We start from the raw sequence: 17131 nt of genomic DNA on the forward strand, positions 1-17131 counted from the left end.
CTCCGTGACACTTACTGTTCCTCACGCAATAATTTTCCTGGAATGAATTCTCCCTAGTAACCCTTACCTCACTGTGAAGGGAGGTGTGATATTTGAGGGAAAAGGGTAATGAACTGTAATATCAGATTCCATTTTCCAGTGCTTATCATATTATCATATTTAGCACCAACTATGATAAGAAATCTTTTTATCATATTATTTAAGGCAATGAAGTAAAGTTGGCAGTACAGGATGTCTATCAATAATTCTATGGAAAGGAGTATTTGGACACTTTTGTAAAACATACCATCGTAATCCTATTGAAATGTAATTGCTGTTGTTAATATTCTTACCCTGGTATGAAAATGTTCTGCATAAATGTAGCACAGACTTGTTAAGATAATACAGGACCATGCTGAGAGGGTAATACTTATACAAAAGCCCATGCCAGTACCATAAATCTCTTTATTAGACAACAGTTTCCAAACTTACAGGGTCATTCTGTATAACAGTTAATAATATAACTTTCCACACTAGTAAAGATTAGCTAATAAAATAATAAATCCACAACGGTAAATTTCAGTAAGAAACAGCCTTTTAAAATACAAATATTTTTATTTGTCATCTCATCCTTTGGTAAACTAAGGGAAAAAATGAACTATTATATCTCTTTTCAAGGATGGATAAGTAAGTAGATAACCTTCCTTCTTCCTAACAAGCAAATTCTTAAGCAATGTTACTATACCAAAATGTAAAATTAAAATAAAATGATTCATTTTTAGTAGAATTTAACACAATATCCTGTCCTTAAATTTCCTGGCACAATTAAACATACACAGGTAACGTGAAAAATTCGCTCACTAAAGAGATCCAAATGCTCCTTAAGTCTTTCCACCCGGATTACCAAAACACCTGCCTGCAAAACTCTCAAGTTATTCCTGAGTATCTGATTAATAATTTCTTAGAAATTTAGTTGACACGGGGTTCATAAACAGAATTCAGTTTTTAATCAAGCAGTCTATCATGTCTGCATTCATTTTTTACCAAGTTAGCAGTTTCCTAAACCACTTAACAGAAGGTCCTTATTAGCAGTTTCCTTGTTTAAGTGTCACTGCACGAATCGGTCCATTTTTGCAAGTAAAAGTCACTAATCCAAGGTGATCATGTTTGTTTTTAGAGAAGAGCATATGCAACACATCTAATTTGATCTATTAATTAAATGTAGAGGAATGTAATTTACTCCTTACTGTTAAGTGATTGTTTTACATTTTACATAATCTGGAAAATTACCTAAAAAATTCGGATCGCTCTTTTAACAATTATTAGGTATTAAACGAGAGGTCTGAGACCATCCTCCCAGAGCTTTAGCCAATCATTTAAAAAAATAAGAATCTCAAAATGAACCTGATTCCTTATTTTCATTATCTTTCTAGCAATTTTTACTAATTAAGAAAAGGTAAATACAGAAAATAAAATGTAATCTGTAAATACATAAAATTATAAATACCTTGCATTAAATTTCACTAGAATTTGGCTAATCTCAAAATGCTTTATTTTCCTTAGAACAATTTTTCTCAAACAAAAATAAAAAATATCTTAATAAAGTATCATTTTCAAAAGGGAAATAATCAATTTATACTGCTTTGATTATTTTATCTCATATGCAAGCTCCCTCTACAGGTAATAACAAAGGTTGGCAAAATGGTTAGCAAAAATATCTGAAACATGGAGGCAGTTGTGTGCGTAAAGATGCAGGTCACCATTGCATAAAAATGCTACTATCTAGCATTGTTCCCTCCTCCTTACCAATTATCTGATTAAAATAACTGCTCCTAAAAATCTGTGGTTCAACATTATTATTCTTGTACTTCATCTTGGTTAAGAATGCAGCTAGAGCAGGGAGGATACACAAACTTTTCAGTCACCCAAGAGCTACTCTCACAAAGTGTATTTCAAGGAAAAGAAAACATTACCTTGCTTACACAGTACCAGCCTGAAATGGTAGACCACCCAACACAAAGCTGCCCAACCCATTTACCTGGTGCATCTTCTGTCTGCAAAGTAAGCAATCAAAAGCGGCATCTTACGACTGATTTACAGTGAAAGATAAAAAATCAATTTTAAATGACCACAGAAACAACTACATTTTCTTCTTATTTAGAATTCATAAACTTAAACCAGAGAGTATTTACTTTTGAAAAATAAAAATATTTTCATTAATTCAATACAAAAAGGAAAAAGAAACTGAATTGCTTTGAAAAATGTTCTTTACCGCTCCATAATATCTTTTTCAGAATCTGTTTTAGATTTTTGTTTACACATTCTCCTCTTTTGCTATGTTCCTTTCCCCAGGTATACAGAGATAAAGGTGCATCTCTGCCAAGGGAGGAAAAAAAAGCAAAGTTAAGAACCATTTCAAAGTCTTGGGGGCAAGGTTTGCCAAAAAATTTTCTGGACTATGTTTATTTCCCCTCTCCTTTAAGATTTTCCCCTTCTAATATGCACACCCCACCTTTATAGCATATAAGCAGTGACTGTAAATTTGAGGCAATTCAGTTTGGCTTACCTATAAATGAATTGACAGGCTTATAAAAAGTGATTTTTTTTTTAAAACTAAGATTCTTAAACAAGTAAAATTATGAAAGATATGCTAACTTTCATACTGAAACATATAGAAATATACAGATATATCAATTATATTTCTTTTTTCCAATTAAACAAAGAAAAGAAGGTTAATGGGAAAAGCAATGTATAATAAGCAGAGGTTTTAGTGAGGTTTTACTTACAAGAAAGAAATAAAATTTTGTTTCACTTATACTTTTAAATATTCAGGCTGCAGACCTAGTTTAAAACCAAAGGCAATATAAAAAGTGGCTTCCATCAAGGCTATGGGTGACAAAGCATTTGCAGCAGAAAAAACAAAGGGAGGGGACGTCCCCCCATTATTCATCATCAATGACGTTATCAAGAGGAAGCACCTAATAGTCAAATATCTTTCACATGACAAACAGAACTTTGAAAAGGACAAAAACAGTAAAGTGTCCTTAGTAAAAGTGAAAATATCTAGGATATCTTAATTTTACTGTAATTTTTATTTGTTGATGAATATGAAGCAAAATCAAGTGTTTTAGAATTACGTCCATCTCTTCTGAAATGGAAAACAAGATATATAAAATGGATCAATTCTTCATTTAATACACTAAACCTTTATCAAATTCTACGAAAATACGTGCAATCACTGGGATACAAATGCATAAGCTTACATCACCAAAATTAAGGTTTCCCAAACTGTCTTGGACATTAACCATAGAAAAGCCAAGAATTTTAAGATTTAATACATGCCATAAGCATACTGAGATTAAAAAGATGAATAAAGAAAATGCTATATAAAAAATGTGTTCTGTAATTTCTTATCAATAACCACAGTAATAAACAGTAAAAAATGGTAGGCTTTTAAAGCAGAGGAATAAAATTTCTGCGGGGAAGGTACCAGTGGAATAAAGAAATAACAATTCCAAATAGAAATACTTTTCTTCAAAGTAAAGACACAGGGAAAATAGCTTTCAACATGATTTTTTCATGTAGTAAATTGCAGTTGACAACTGATTAAGTAAACATAATCTACATAAAACAAATATTTTATCAACTAGAGACCTTATTGAAAATCTTGTAAACACTCACCCATTATATGAAGTGGTGTCATACTATTTAATTTTAAGAATAAATGATTAAAGTTAGAGCTCACGTTATAAAGAAAACAAGGAGAATTCTCTTTTCCTCTCTCTACAGATAAACACTACTTACTATCCTCTACAAGAGAAAGCATTAGTCAAATGCAAGGTCACCTAGACCGCCCCCGACAGCCAAGAACCATTTTTGACAGTAATTGGGGTTAGATTATTATGTCATCTAAATCCAGTCCAATAATCTGTTTGAGGTATGGACTGATGTAAAAACACCTACAAAATGAGGCAAAGTGTGCACAGCATAAGAATTTCATGGTCCAAAGGCAGGAAATACCTTTGAGAACAAACAGAGATCAAGTAAGTCATATCATTTTCAAAATCAGTTTAAAAACAGGTAACTTAATCATACATATTTTACATTTTAAACTTGTATCTGTGCTAATTTTTAGCCAATAGCTGTTAATAAATACTGATGTATACAGAGAAACAGAATAGCCAAAAATGTATGCTTATGTAAGTACATGTGTGTATATATTCGACCAAGAAAGGAGTTAAAGAGTATTATCTAATAACTGAAAGAACAAAACTAAATCCTTTCTCTTTTATTAGGAATCTCACAGTGCATTCTTCTTTGCTACTACAATGGCTAAAGTTTTTGTTATTCATCTAGAGAAAGACACAGGGTTGTATCTGGTTTTGCTCTGGGAAAGTAATATGTGTTTGAATTGATCTAAGTCTAAAGTTAACCACCTTTTCAATTTCTCCTATCTCTCATGTCCAAGAACTAATAGTTTTATCCCTGTTTCTTTTTTCAGTTACCAGATTAAAAAAAAGTTTTGAAGTTACTTCACGCATCTTAAAACAGAATTAAGATCTGGTCATTATTTCAGGAAGTTAACTTCTGCTTAACCTTCCTGCTTTTTAATCTTATATTTCTATTTTTATTAAAGTATTGAATCTATCCTTTAAAAAAAAGTCTCCCAAAGAATCTTCAGCTTTAAGTAGGCTTCTTTTAAGCAACTCATTTCATTACTGAAATTCAGAGATTAAGGTGTAATCCCTGTGTGTGAATTTTAATGTTTATAATGTACTCCTCACAGATTGGAAAAATCAATGGCAAGACCAACAGGGGCCCGTTTTGCTCAGCATACGTTTTCCTGTCAGGTCGTGATTAATGCTGTGCTCTGTAGAGGGAGACATTACATCCGGGCTAAAACAGACCTAAATTTTACCCTCAGGCAAAAATCTGATTTAAACATCTCTATTTAAAGTGACATTTGTCCTCCCTTTTCAACTGGTTTCCCCAGAAATTCCAGGAAGTTGACTTCATGACCTAAAAACAGCCGGGTAGCTGTGACGAGCAGTTGTGCCTGTGCTTGCACTTAGATAAATCTGGGTGCCAGAACGAATCCAGGTGGTAATAAAACAGGTGCCCAGCTATCTGCTCCGATGAATCCCATGCCACTTTACTGCTGTAAGAATTTAAGATGTAGAGTTCCGTATAATTCGAGTCAGTAAAAATTTTGAATATGTGTTTCTTTGGCTGATTATAACCTAGCTATCCCTACTGATGGATTAGTTCCTTTTGATTCATAAAATTACATCTGATTTTTCACTACACTTATCTGAAATATCAACTGATTACGAATTCTAGAAATCCAGAAAAGCGACTACGTCATGCAATAGCTTCCATAAAAACAAAAATGGAAAGCAAAAAGAAAAAATGTTCACATAACCAAAGTCCCCAAGTAAACAAGATGTATGCATATAAAAACAGGCGCCAATATCCTTACACTGTGAAACATGGTAACTTTTGATATTATTAAGCAATTTAGACACTACTAGCAAGTTCCTCCTAACCAAGGTAATCTAATTTCTGTTGCTTTTCAAAGTAAATTGATTTTTTTTCTTTTAGCCGTTCTGGTAATTGAACAAATTTATACAACTGATGGGATTTTATTTACCACCACACAATGCATAAAATCCTTTGCAAAGACAAACTATATTACTTCATAAAACTGCATTTTTGTTGTAATTAAACAAATTGTATTTAAACTTGCTCTGTGCTTCCAAAGCAATCAATAGCATTTTGCTATAAGCTGCACTTTACTTGCAGGTGTTAAGCACTTGGTTCTTTCATTCGCTCTACCTTTTTTTTTTTTAAGGTAATTTTTATTTACAAAATAAGGGAATTTTTTTGGTAAGAAACAGCTTTTTAAAAACTGTTTAAGAATATATTGGAAAGTGTCTGTAAATTGTAGCCTACATTAAGTCCATCAGATAAACGATCTAAAAAGATTTTTTAGGTATTTTTGGTTGTTTAGGACCTTTTCTCATATGACACAATGATCCACTCAAAACAATACCTACTTACATCAGAATAGCATTTAGGGTATTTTTATAGTTTATAACATATATTTAACAAAACCTATATATTAAACTCAAAATACCACATTGCAGTCGTGAATAAAATTTAGGAATTAGACCCTAGTTATAGTTACTCCTTTAAAAGTTATCACACCAGGTCAAGAAAAATGACATTATTTTAGGATTCTACTTCCGTAATTCCAATAATTAACTATCTCTAAATTAACCCATTTCCTTAACCTTTTTCTTAAAGCATTAAAAAATAATAATCACTATTTGACCAATCTTGAGTAGCAAAAAGATTTCAGATAACAGTTTCAATTTTTCTGATAACATCAAGTCTAATTACAGTAATCTGGGTGATTAAATACTTTTCAACCTTTCAACCTTCAATCAAGAATTATTTGAAGAGACGAATATTTGGGTGGGACTACAGACTAATTAGTGTTATGTAAGAGAGAAGTTAACCAAGCTATGACCATAATCTATCTTTAAAATAGAAATGTTTTAATCTTTCTTGAAAATAGTTACAAAACAGATATCTATTTAGGTAATGTGAACTAATATTTAAACAAATTACCTTAGTAACTGATACGACCAAAACACAAACAGGATTTTAAGTCCTTTCCAAGTCTAGCAGCTAAAGTTACTATTTTTAAATAGCAATCCTGTATGACACTAAATTCTTCAAATTTCCAAAACTGCATTTCATTCCTAATCTATGTACAGTTAATCTGTGCAAGTGGTATGGATTCTTATTAAAATGAAAACAGATTTCTATCAGGTAGGGTTTGGCTCATACCTTAAAATAGAATATACTGTAATGCTCTCTTCATCTCATACTACACTTGACAGTAAACTCAGTGTTACTGAATATTTATTTACAAAAGTTAGGTCAAATAAATATTTTCATAGAAAATAGAGCAATAACATTTTATCACTATGGTGTGCAGACTTCTGGTTACCTTCTGACCTTCCCAACATCTCAATCTTAGCTCATATGTTCCTATATTACTTAAGACACTAAAATACTATTTTAAAAATTTTAATGAAACACAGAAAGCTCCAATAATCATCAAACAAAGTTCTAACCCCAAGTAAACCTTACTTTTAAAGCTCTCCTCTTGACAATTTTAAGAAAGGAAACGCCCAGAAGCTTGGTGTTAACGTTTCTGCTCATTGTGAAAATTGCAGCAATAAAAACTCCAACTGCTTGTCTTAAATTAAGACTTGTAGTACTCCTTGTGAGATCTGTATATTTATACTAGTTTTTATAACATTTGCAAGTTTTGTTTTCTGCTTTGATGTTAGTCCATTAATAAAGCAGAGTCAAAAGCCTGAAAAAAATTACATTTAGTGGAAATCTTCAAGTTAAAACCTCAAGTAATTGGTTTGTCTTACTCCACATGATTCAATATTCTGATTTCCCCAACTACCTGCTCCCAGAGCTATCTGCATTTCTAAATTCGTTTTCTGTTGCCAACACATAGTAACCCAGTGACTGAAAATGGCAGCTGAAGTGCTTCTACAACACATTAATTTTTTCTCTAAGTAGTCCAATTTTGTCATCTAAATGTTGAAAAATCTTCTTTTCACTGCATTTTACACCTTTAGAGATTTGCGGAATTCACGATCACCGTCGTATAAAATGAAGAGCAATGTTTTCAAGACAATTTTTAGATTATCACTAATAGCTCTAAAGGATAATGTGTTTTCCTTATAGCACTCTGCATTCAAAGCAGACTAGTTAACAGCAACTTAAGTGCAATAATAGCAATTACATCAATGTGGGCCTTTTTACCTCGAAAGTACTTCTTAGACAACTGAAGAGATCAGATAAACTATCATAAAATGATTTCAGGGTAATAAGATACAATTTGAATGCCACTAAAAAATCCTCATCTTAATCTGAAAAAAAAGTATCATCCTATTACACTGAAGACTAAAAATGTTAGGTGATTAATGATTATTTTTCCCTCCAAAACTTTTTATTAATTTTCACTTTTAAAAGAAAAACAAGGAGTTCTGAACATGTGGAAACAAAAAAAGACCCCTCTAATGAAGGGATATCAATTCACGTTCAAAATCAACCAACCATCAAAGGTAAAACTATAAAAAAATATGCGCTTACAAATCTCCAAACCGTCCCTGAGATTCACTTTCATCTTAAAACTAGGTTTTAGGAAATCTAAAGCTAAATAAATAAAACTAATATTTCCCCAGAAGTTGAAGATAAAAGTTCTCCCTTGACCCATCTGCTCGCCATAAAATGACCCAAATGACCCAAGTACTTGTTATTTGTTTCTTCATTCATGCATATTGAGTTGTTAAAAGAAATTCAGAGAACGTATCTCTCTGCAAATGTAAAAAAGCACTAGTATACTCTAGCTATATATAGTAAGAAAAACCTCCTTTAAGCTGACCTCTAGAGTTTACTGTTAGGTAAAATACAAAAATTTTGAGACAAAACAATCAATATTCAAACAATTATCTCCATATGAAATTCATGAAAAATTTCAGTATCACTTAGAAATCTTTTTCAAACTTACACTGGCAACAGAAGTTGCATTAACAAAGTCCATGTTGAGTTTTTAATACTCAAAACTCTCCACTGACTTTTTTTTACCTATTAATTTAACAAGTATATTAAAAATAAAGTTTCCTAGGTATAAAAATGAGTGTCCTCTTATTACAAGATTTCTATTGTTTTATACATTAATTAAAAGCCTTTCTCAGCCATTTTACTAATATAACAAAGTGTAGGCCCTAGAAAAGTATTAAGTTAGAAGGAAAAGCTCTCTCACTCTCTCTTCCACTGAAGGGACCCCAAGACAGGCAACAGTGACTATCATAAAATAAAAGGTCACTCTTTTTCTAGGAACAAACCATTTATCAATAGAAAATAATTGTCTTTCCATTTGGAAGGGCTCCACAGCAACAGACAATGTTTTTCGCTCACATAATTACAAAACAGTAAAAGTTCAGAAACACAGCCTGAATCCACCTCCTTATTTTTACCCTTTACAATTCTCATTGCCCTTTGGGCCTCCACTTGGAAGCAAATGGAAGACAGGCTGAAGTTTTCTCAATTGAGCTGAAGCTAAGAAACCTTTGATATGCTAATGGTCCCCTTCAAACGGTAAGAATTCACACTTGCATTAATTCAAACAATTTGTGCAGAATGATGTGAAATGGCACCTCTTTTAGAGGCAAGTAACAAAAGGAGAGAATCGGAATGTCTGAAGAAACTAAACAACAGAACATTTGTTCTGCAGTATTCTATCATGCATAAATGCATTGGAGGGTGGAGGGAGGGACAACCAAAAGTTCCATAACACACCTGGACAGAAGTAGATTTTCTTAGATACTAAATTTAAGTTACAGTTACCTTTTACCTAGGTCAAGAGTCCCATCACAACTGGGAATGTTGCCAAAGACACCACACAAACTATTCTATTTTTCTGCTATGGAGGCAGATTGCCTCCTTAGTGCCCGTCTTTTAAGGTTTTCCCAAGATCAAACTTGATTTAGTAAGAGACATCCCAACAGGCAATCATTTACCAAACGGATGTGACTTTTCCTCATTGTGCAACTCGAGTTGAGCAAAGAGCAAACTCGGTGGGGCCCGTTCCAGACAAACACTGCCAGGGAAATGAATGGACCAACCAACGTCCGTTAAATGTACGCCTCTGGAAAAGAGAAGTACACATAGTGTAAAGAATGCAGAAGAAAATTTAAGAATTGGGGGCGGGGGCGAGGAGGAGAGTGCCTAAGAACCTGGCCTTTGTAACGGGAACCATATGGCTGGTGGCTGCGGCTCAGACGCTCCCAGGCTGCTTGGAGAAGCTGCTAAGCAGCCTGACACCTTTCAAGAAACAGAAGGAAAACATTTCCTGGGTCTGAATCTGAGACAACAGTCTGCATCAGGAAGAACGGAATGAGGGGGCCAGAGAAGGGGAAAAGGATGAGGGGGGAGGAGTCCACAGAAGGTGGGGAAAGAAGACGGACACCGCAGGACTTGCCCCTCCAACTACGCTTTCAGGGGACAGAGTGAGCAGAGGATAAAAAAATAAATATGAATAAAGACATACGTTCCTTAGCCGCCGCTCATTGACACTTTGGCACAAAGTAAAGCTTCCAGAGATTTCCCCACACCCAAGCCCCGCAGTCTGAGCGAAAGGAACAAACTTTCCAGATCCCAAGCGAAGGACTCTTGCAGGAGTGCCTCCCCACCGCTGCGGCGCTTTCGTCGCTTCCCTCGCCCCCGCCTCTCCACCAGAGGGTCGGGTAGCCCCAGCCAAGCAACGAGCCCACGCTCGGTTAGCGCGGGTGGCGGGGGCTGGCCTCCCTGGCCTCGCGCCCCTCCCACGCCGTTTTCCCCGCCGCACCCCACCCGGCACCCGGCTCCCACAGACCAGGCTTCCAGAGACTCGCAGCCCCAGCGCCAAGCCCAGAAGCCCACACCCCATAACTTAGCCCGCAGGCCCAGCGCGGCCCGCTGCTGCCCTCTCACTGCGGGCGCGGGAGGCACTCGGCCTCCCCAGAGCCTGCCGGGTGCCCGGCCCCGCTGCGCCGCCCCTAATCGCTGCTAGCCACAGTGCCGGCCCGGCCACATCTGGCTGCGCTTTGCTGACATCCTCGCCTCTCCACACCACCTAACCGACGAGAAGAAACCACCCGCAACAACTCATCCCATCCCCCCACCCCCCACCCCACCCCACCCCACCCCCGTCCGCTTGCCCAGAACTCTCCCCCAGCGCTCGGCCTCCCCGCTCCACTCACAGCCCGGGACGGGTCTGCAGGCAGCTGAGGCGGGGGGACGGGGGCGCGCTCACCTCCCGGCCTCCGGCCCCACCGAGGGTGCGCCCCACCTTCCCCCTCCCCAGACGGGCTGTGAGAGAGCGAACGGCACCTTCTGACCCAGGCTTTCAGTAAATCAAAAAATGCCGAACCCAATCCTACCCTCCCCTCTCCTCCCGGAGCCCCCTGCAACTAGACTACAGCCAAGTGAGCGTCCCTACGCTCGCAGGGCGAAGCAGCAGCAGGCTGGACGGGAAGGGGAGTTCTGCGGATCGATTTCCGAGGAGGGGGAGGAAGAGGAGGGGGCGAGCAACCCGAGCCGGCGCGGGTCTCCCCCTTGGCCCGGCCGAACATAAACAAACAGCCGAGCCCCAACTCACCCGCGGCTCCCTCCACCTCCAGCATCCACCCCCGGGCGGGAGGCGCAAAGCAAACAGGTCTCCGTAGCCCGGCACAGAGGCACATTGTTCGCTCCCACGGCTCTTACCTCGGTCTGCGAGCGCGCCCCCGGGGGCGGGCCGTCTGGCACGGGAGCCGCGCGGAGAGAGGCGCAGAGGACAGCGGCCACCCGGGCCGGCGAGGGCCGAGGCCGGCCGCGAGCGGGTCGCCGGCCGCCGAGTCCGAGCGGGAGGCAGCGCCGTGGCTCGGCGCGTCCTCCTGCTTGGCCGCCGCCGCCGCCGCCTCCTCCTCCAGCCAAGCAGCCAGCGCCGGGCGGCTCCTGGGGTTAGGTCAACATTTTCCTGCAGTTTCCCACACGCCGCTCCACGAGAGGGGTCTTTTGCACACGCGCACGCGCCCCCAGACCGCACGCTCCCTCGGAAAGATAAATTCGGGAAGCAGAGCGAAAGGGGTGGCAGAGGCAAAAGCTCGACAGAGGTGCGCAGACTTGGGAGTCCCCTCCGAGCTGCAGACGCGGGAGGGGCGGGCAGACGCCGGCGGCGCGAGGCCAACTCAGTTCGTCAGGCGAAGCCCCTCAGCCCGCCGTCCGCGCCGGCCGGCTGGCATCCCTCGCGCCGACCCTGCGGCCTCGGGCAGGAGACTGCAGCGGCCCCTCCTCACATTTCGGGTCTCCGGGCCGAGGCTGAGCGGTGGCCGCTGCCCCAAGACTGGCTGAAGGCGAGGACTGGGGCTCGGGGAAGCGGGGAGGTGTAGGGACGAGACGCGCGACGCGCAGCAACGGAGGGGAGGTGCCCCCCCACAACGATCCCAAGGATTCTCCGGTAAGCTCCCAATTTCGCTCCGGTACCTCTGCGTGTGTGTGTGTGTGTGTGTGCGCGCGGAGAGAGTGTGAGGGAGAGAGAGGGAGCGAGAGGGAGCGAGGGAGAGAGACGGGGGAGTGCGAAGTCCTGACACAGACTCTCCGCGAGGTCTGAACTGGAGTCACCTCCCAGCCTCCTTCTCTTCCTCCTCCTCCTCCTCTTCCAACACCTCCTCCACCCCAAATCTCCACCTCCCCACCCCCGCGAGTTCGGCTAATCATATAAACATATTAACTTGTACAGCGGCAAAGGCCAAACCTCTCCCTCCTGATTTTTCCAGCAAGGGGCTCAGGCAAACTCAAAAGAAGATTACAGGCAGCTAAGTACAAAACGTGGAGCAGATAATCTATAACTCACTGCGGCCCAATGGCCATTTTCCACTCCATTTGAGCAGCTGCGTCGGTGGTGGGGAGGGGAGCGAAAGGGGACACTTACGGGCTCGAGCTGTTCGGGTGGCGGTGGCCCAGCAGCCGCCCGAGAACAGGCCGGCCCCGGCTCCGCCGGCGGGGCGGCCGCAGGGCTGTCCGGGCGGCGGCGGCGGCGGCGAGGGACGCGCGCGCACGGCCGCTGAACGCGCCTCGGAGGCGGCCTGCGGTGGCTAGCGCCCCTCCTCTCCCTCCCCATCGGCTCGCCCCCCCGGGTCTCGGGGCTCCGCATCCAGCCCCCAGCGTCAACACACCCATTCCATCCCGAGCCCCACCTCCCCAAACTCCACTCACTGCGCGCTCGGTCCTCCGCGCGCTCCGCCGGCGCGCGCTGTCCATCCTGTGCACACACACGCACTTTAGAAACATTTATTTTATTTCTGGAACGGGGTGAAAGGTATTTGGGAGAGCGCGGCCCTCCGGCCTCCGAGGCGGGGCGCAGGGGTCTGGCCCGGAACTCGGGGTCCCTTCCCCTCTTCCCTCCAGGCTCAGGAGCTCTCTCCTAGCCTGCACTTCGGAGAGGCGCCCAGGATGCGTCTTTTACCCACCCCGTCTCCAGGTTTTCTCTTTTCTCCGCGCGGCGAGCCAGAGGCCCCTAAACTTTTAGTTTCCGCGGTCCTCCTTTTGTGTGACTGCTCGGAGGAGAAAGAACGTCTGTTCGCCTCGGCTGCCTCTGTCCGGCTGGGGCGCGCGGGGGACGCTCCATGGTTAATGCGTCTTTGATACCTGAGATTTCCGGCGGGCTCGTTAATGAAAGTTACATTTTTTTAAAATTGCGATGACTTTTTCTTTGTAGTTACAGAGAGCTAGCCAAACTTTGACTTTATTGACTATATTTCACAAGAGCGTTTTGTTTGTTTTTGATTAAACCCACCAGGAAAAGCAAAGGAAGGAAAGGAGACTACAAGGCTCTACTCGCAAGCGCATTCATCGTGCTGTTTAGGTCTGTTTCCCTCATTTCCTTACATTGAAACTGCTTTTGCTCTTGTCCTCTGACCACACTTCCTTGCGCCTCTCTGTTGGTAGTGTTAGCAAACAACCAGACAGCGCCTACGATGGACCCAAACTAAAAAGAATAGACCACGACGGAGAAAATCGTGCTTGAAAAATGTTCGAAAGCCAGTTGTGTCCTTTGCATACGAGTAAAATCAAACCTGGATTTTTTTTTTAATTACAAAATTTCTGAGCTAAGATGTATTTCTAAATCACTGTTCATACTAATGAATGAAGGCATCAATTAAAGAAGCATGTTTGCGTTGGTTTTCAAGAAAAACTGATTCTCCAAGACTTAAAATCTCTAGAAAATAGGATGAAACTTGAGCTTCTTTGCTTTCAGAAACAATATGTACTTTTTGTTGCTGTGGGTATGTTGCAGTCATCATACTTCAGAAATCATTCCAAACAACAGTGTTATTAAAATGTCAACAGCAGATTGTTCAAAAGACGTGAAGACTCTAAATACCTATGTTTTGTCACAAAGCCAGATATTTGTAGTACTAAAGTAAATCCAGCTTTTAGTCAAGTTTTCTCTCAACTTGTAAAAAAACAAGTTAAAAGTACATACGTGCAAATAACTGAAACATGCTCTTTCGGTTGATTCATTGTAATTCTCAGGTTCAAAGAAGAATCCTTGATGATCACATTTTTTTCTACTTAATGTATTGATGTTTTAACATTCTCACCAATACAAAAGATAAGAGGAGCCACATAGAGCATTGGTGCTTTAAACTACATAAACACTTCCATTTGGAATTTCTTAGATAACGTAATTCAAATATTGTCGATGCAGGATATAAACTAGTCTAGAAAAAAAGAAAAACACATGCAGAGCTAGTGTGAAACCTTATTTCGTTTTTACATCTGTCAAAATTTATACATACGACAGATCTACCTAGGAAAACTAAATCAGGCTTCTTTAAAGTAGTTGAAAAGAAGGAAGACTTATAGAATTCTCAGACCTCAGTGGTCATTTATATCACAGTCTCCTTTGGAATTTAAAATTATTTTATTCAGTATTGTAAGCCAAGATATGTCAAACTGATAATAATTTGCATTTACCGAAAAATTTTAGCCCTTTCTTTTGTTCATCTTTGAAGATTTTTCATTCATCTAGGCATGATTCACAAGAAGTCCCAATGAGTGCATGGATCAGTTTAATGCTATTTTCTTTGGGGAGGCAGAACTTGGGCTGAAGTTTTTATTTAGTAAGCTTAGTAAGTAATCAATAGAAAATTTTGCCTGAATTAAGCTGCCCATATGTTGGCTCATTTACTTGTTTATTTAACTCTCTCAGAAAGAATCTCAGGAAGAACCCACTGTCTTCATTTCTTAGGTCTGATGCACTTTGATGCTCAGGACATAAGTGAGTCACTCTCCACTATGTTCCTGAAGAGACTACAAAAAAAGGAGGATGCATGGGAGGGGAAAGAAATTGTCAGAAGTGGGTTAAATCTATAGGGAGTGGGAAATGCCTCAAACAAGTTTTTAATTTTAACTCAATAGTATATGTATTTTAGAGTTCAAAGAGTTCAACACTTTTTTCTTAAGCATATAATAAGCTTGCTGTTTTTATAATTATATCTAAATGTATCCCTTCTCTAGGATAATGTTTTAAATATTAAAGAATTTTTAATTCTTTCCTTGCACTTTACACATAATAATGCTTCAACCTTCTTTGTATCCACAAAGAATTGAAACAGAGCTTTTAATTGCATTGATATATTCAAGATTAAGCTGTTAGCCACAAACCTGCCATTACAAAGGAACACTTAAATGACACACACACACATCCAGAAAACATAATTTGTCTGACACTTCATGACAATTCAAAACATAATTTATAACAATACAGGTGTTATGGTAGAAAAAAATGAAATGAGAAACTTAATAATGTCCGCAGATGTTAGCAAGCTAAGGGGAGTTGGAGTATGTTATGCATTCCCTGCAATCCAATCAATTTAACTACACAATCTATACTATTATTTAAGTAATGGCAAAATCATTGACTTATTCATAATACTTGCTAATTGTTTTTAAAAATAAATTCTACAAAGGACAAAGGAAACACCCATTTCCATTTGTTTTATGTTAAATCAACATCTAACCACTCATGGTGATTTCATTCAAAGAAAACAGAAGGAACTTATTAGTTTATGTGGTTTGAGAGATTGATGGGCTTCAAACATTTTAACCATACATGTTTTTTCCAACTGTAGAAACTCATGTTTTTAATTTAAACATCTTTATGAAACTAAAGATTATTTTATTCAATGGATTCACATATTTCTGATACAGAAATTATGCTAATTTTTAAAGCTATTTACCATCCAGGCATCTTCGTTTAGAGGGAAGTGATGAGGCACTTGTCAAAATACAAATATGAATGATAATAATATGGGTACCAATTTAACGAATCTGAAAAAGTATGAAAATGGGCGTGGTTGCAAAGTATCGCGGTTAGTATAAGACAGTAGAACACTGTGAGTAACCTCTTCAATGCCCCACCCCGGCAAACTTGGATATAGGTAAGCCAGTTCTAAAAGGGCTTCCCTGGTGGCTTCCCTGGTGGCTTCCCTGGTGGCTTCCCTGGTGGCTTCCCTGGTGGCGCAGTGGTTAAGAATCTGCCTGCCAATGCAGAGGACACGGGTTCGAGCCCTGGTCTGGGAAGATCCCACATGCCGCGGAGCAACTAAGCCCGTGAGCCACAACTACTGAGCCTGCGCGTGTAGAGCCTGTGCTCCACAACAAGAGGAGCCACGACAATGAGAAGCCTGCGCTCCACAACAAGAGAAGCCACAACAATGAGAAGCCCTCGCACCGCGATGAAGAGTAGCCCCCGCTCGCCGCAACTAGAGAAAGCTTGCGCACAGAAACGAAGACCCAACACAGCCAAAAATAAATAAATAAATTTATAAAAGGGGCCACATGGAGGTGGACTTGGGTGGGGCAGAGAGAGGATCCAGGTCTTGATGCTGGATCAGAAATTGTGTGAAGTGTGAGCTACAAGCTGTAGAGAACTACCAGTGAGAATAGATTGTATTCATTATTTTTGCCTTTGATGAGAGAGCTCTGTGAGAGTTCTAAAATAAAACAAATAAAAACATGTGAAACTGCTCTAGTTTCTAATACAGAAATAGAAATAAAATTAGCTAGATTTCATCCTAAACGTTGTGTTCCCTTTTCTTCGTTACTGTTCAATGATGCTTAGTGCTGAAACGTTTTCCCTACTCTAGAAAATAAATCTTATAAAGCTCTAGAGCAGATCAAAGCAATTATGTGAATACCCAGACTTAACTAGAACTCCTTGAAAGTTCCTTCCTAGCATTGTTTTTCATTTTAGTTTTGCCATGCATGTAGGCTGAAAAGAAATCAGAACTCATTATCCATGAGAGAAGAAACATATGAAAGCATTTGGCAAAGCCATTAAGCTTTTAATTCTTCTCCCAGTTCTCTCCAGGCTGAGTAAATCTTGGTCCAAGAAGGCCAAACCCTATCTAAAATGTAGAGATGCAGTCTCCAAAAATAATGATAGTTTAAACTGTATTATAAATATGATTATGGTGTGCTGTACTTAATGATATTATTTAGAAGTACCTGATCACATATATTATTAAAT

The 17131-nt window shown here is 40.0% G+C and overlaps 1 protein-coding gene across 9 annotated transcripts in view; it reads right to left on the reverse strand.

Annotated features, from left to right (window-relative positions):
- ADGRL2 (adhesion G protein-coupled receptor L2) overlaps nucleotides 1-12833 on the reverse strand; it is a 180063-nt gene extending 167230 nt beyond the window's left edge. For 4 of the 9 annotated variants that reach the window (XM_061183959.1, XM_061183967.1, XM_061183965.1 and 1 more), the window contains exon 1: nucleotides 12527-12625. The gene's annotated coding sequence lies outside the window, so the exon portion shown is untranslated. Of the gene's footprint in view, nucleotides 1-9593; nucleotides 9722-11319; nucleotides 12167-12526; nucleotides 12626-12810 lie in introns of those variants that run through there. The other 5 variants (XM_061183962.1, XM_061183961.1, XM_061183963.1 and 2 more) reach the window with 5 other exon arrangements.
- Nucleotides 12834-17131: the final 4298 nt, after the last annotated feature.

Source organism: Eubalaena glacialis, chromosome 3, assembly GCF_028564815.1.
Source record: "Eubalaena glacialis isolate mEubGla1 chromosome 3, mEubGla1.1.hap2.+ XY, whole genome shotgun sequence".
In the NCBI taxonomy this organism is placed as follows: Eukaryota; Metazoa; Chordata; class Mammalia; order Artiodactyla; family Balaenidae; genus Eubalaena; species Eubalaena glacialis.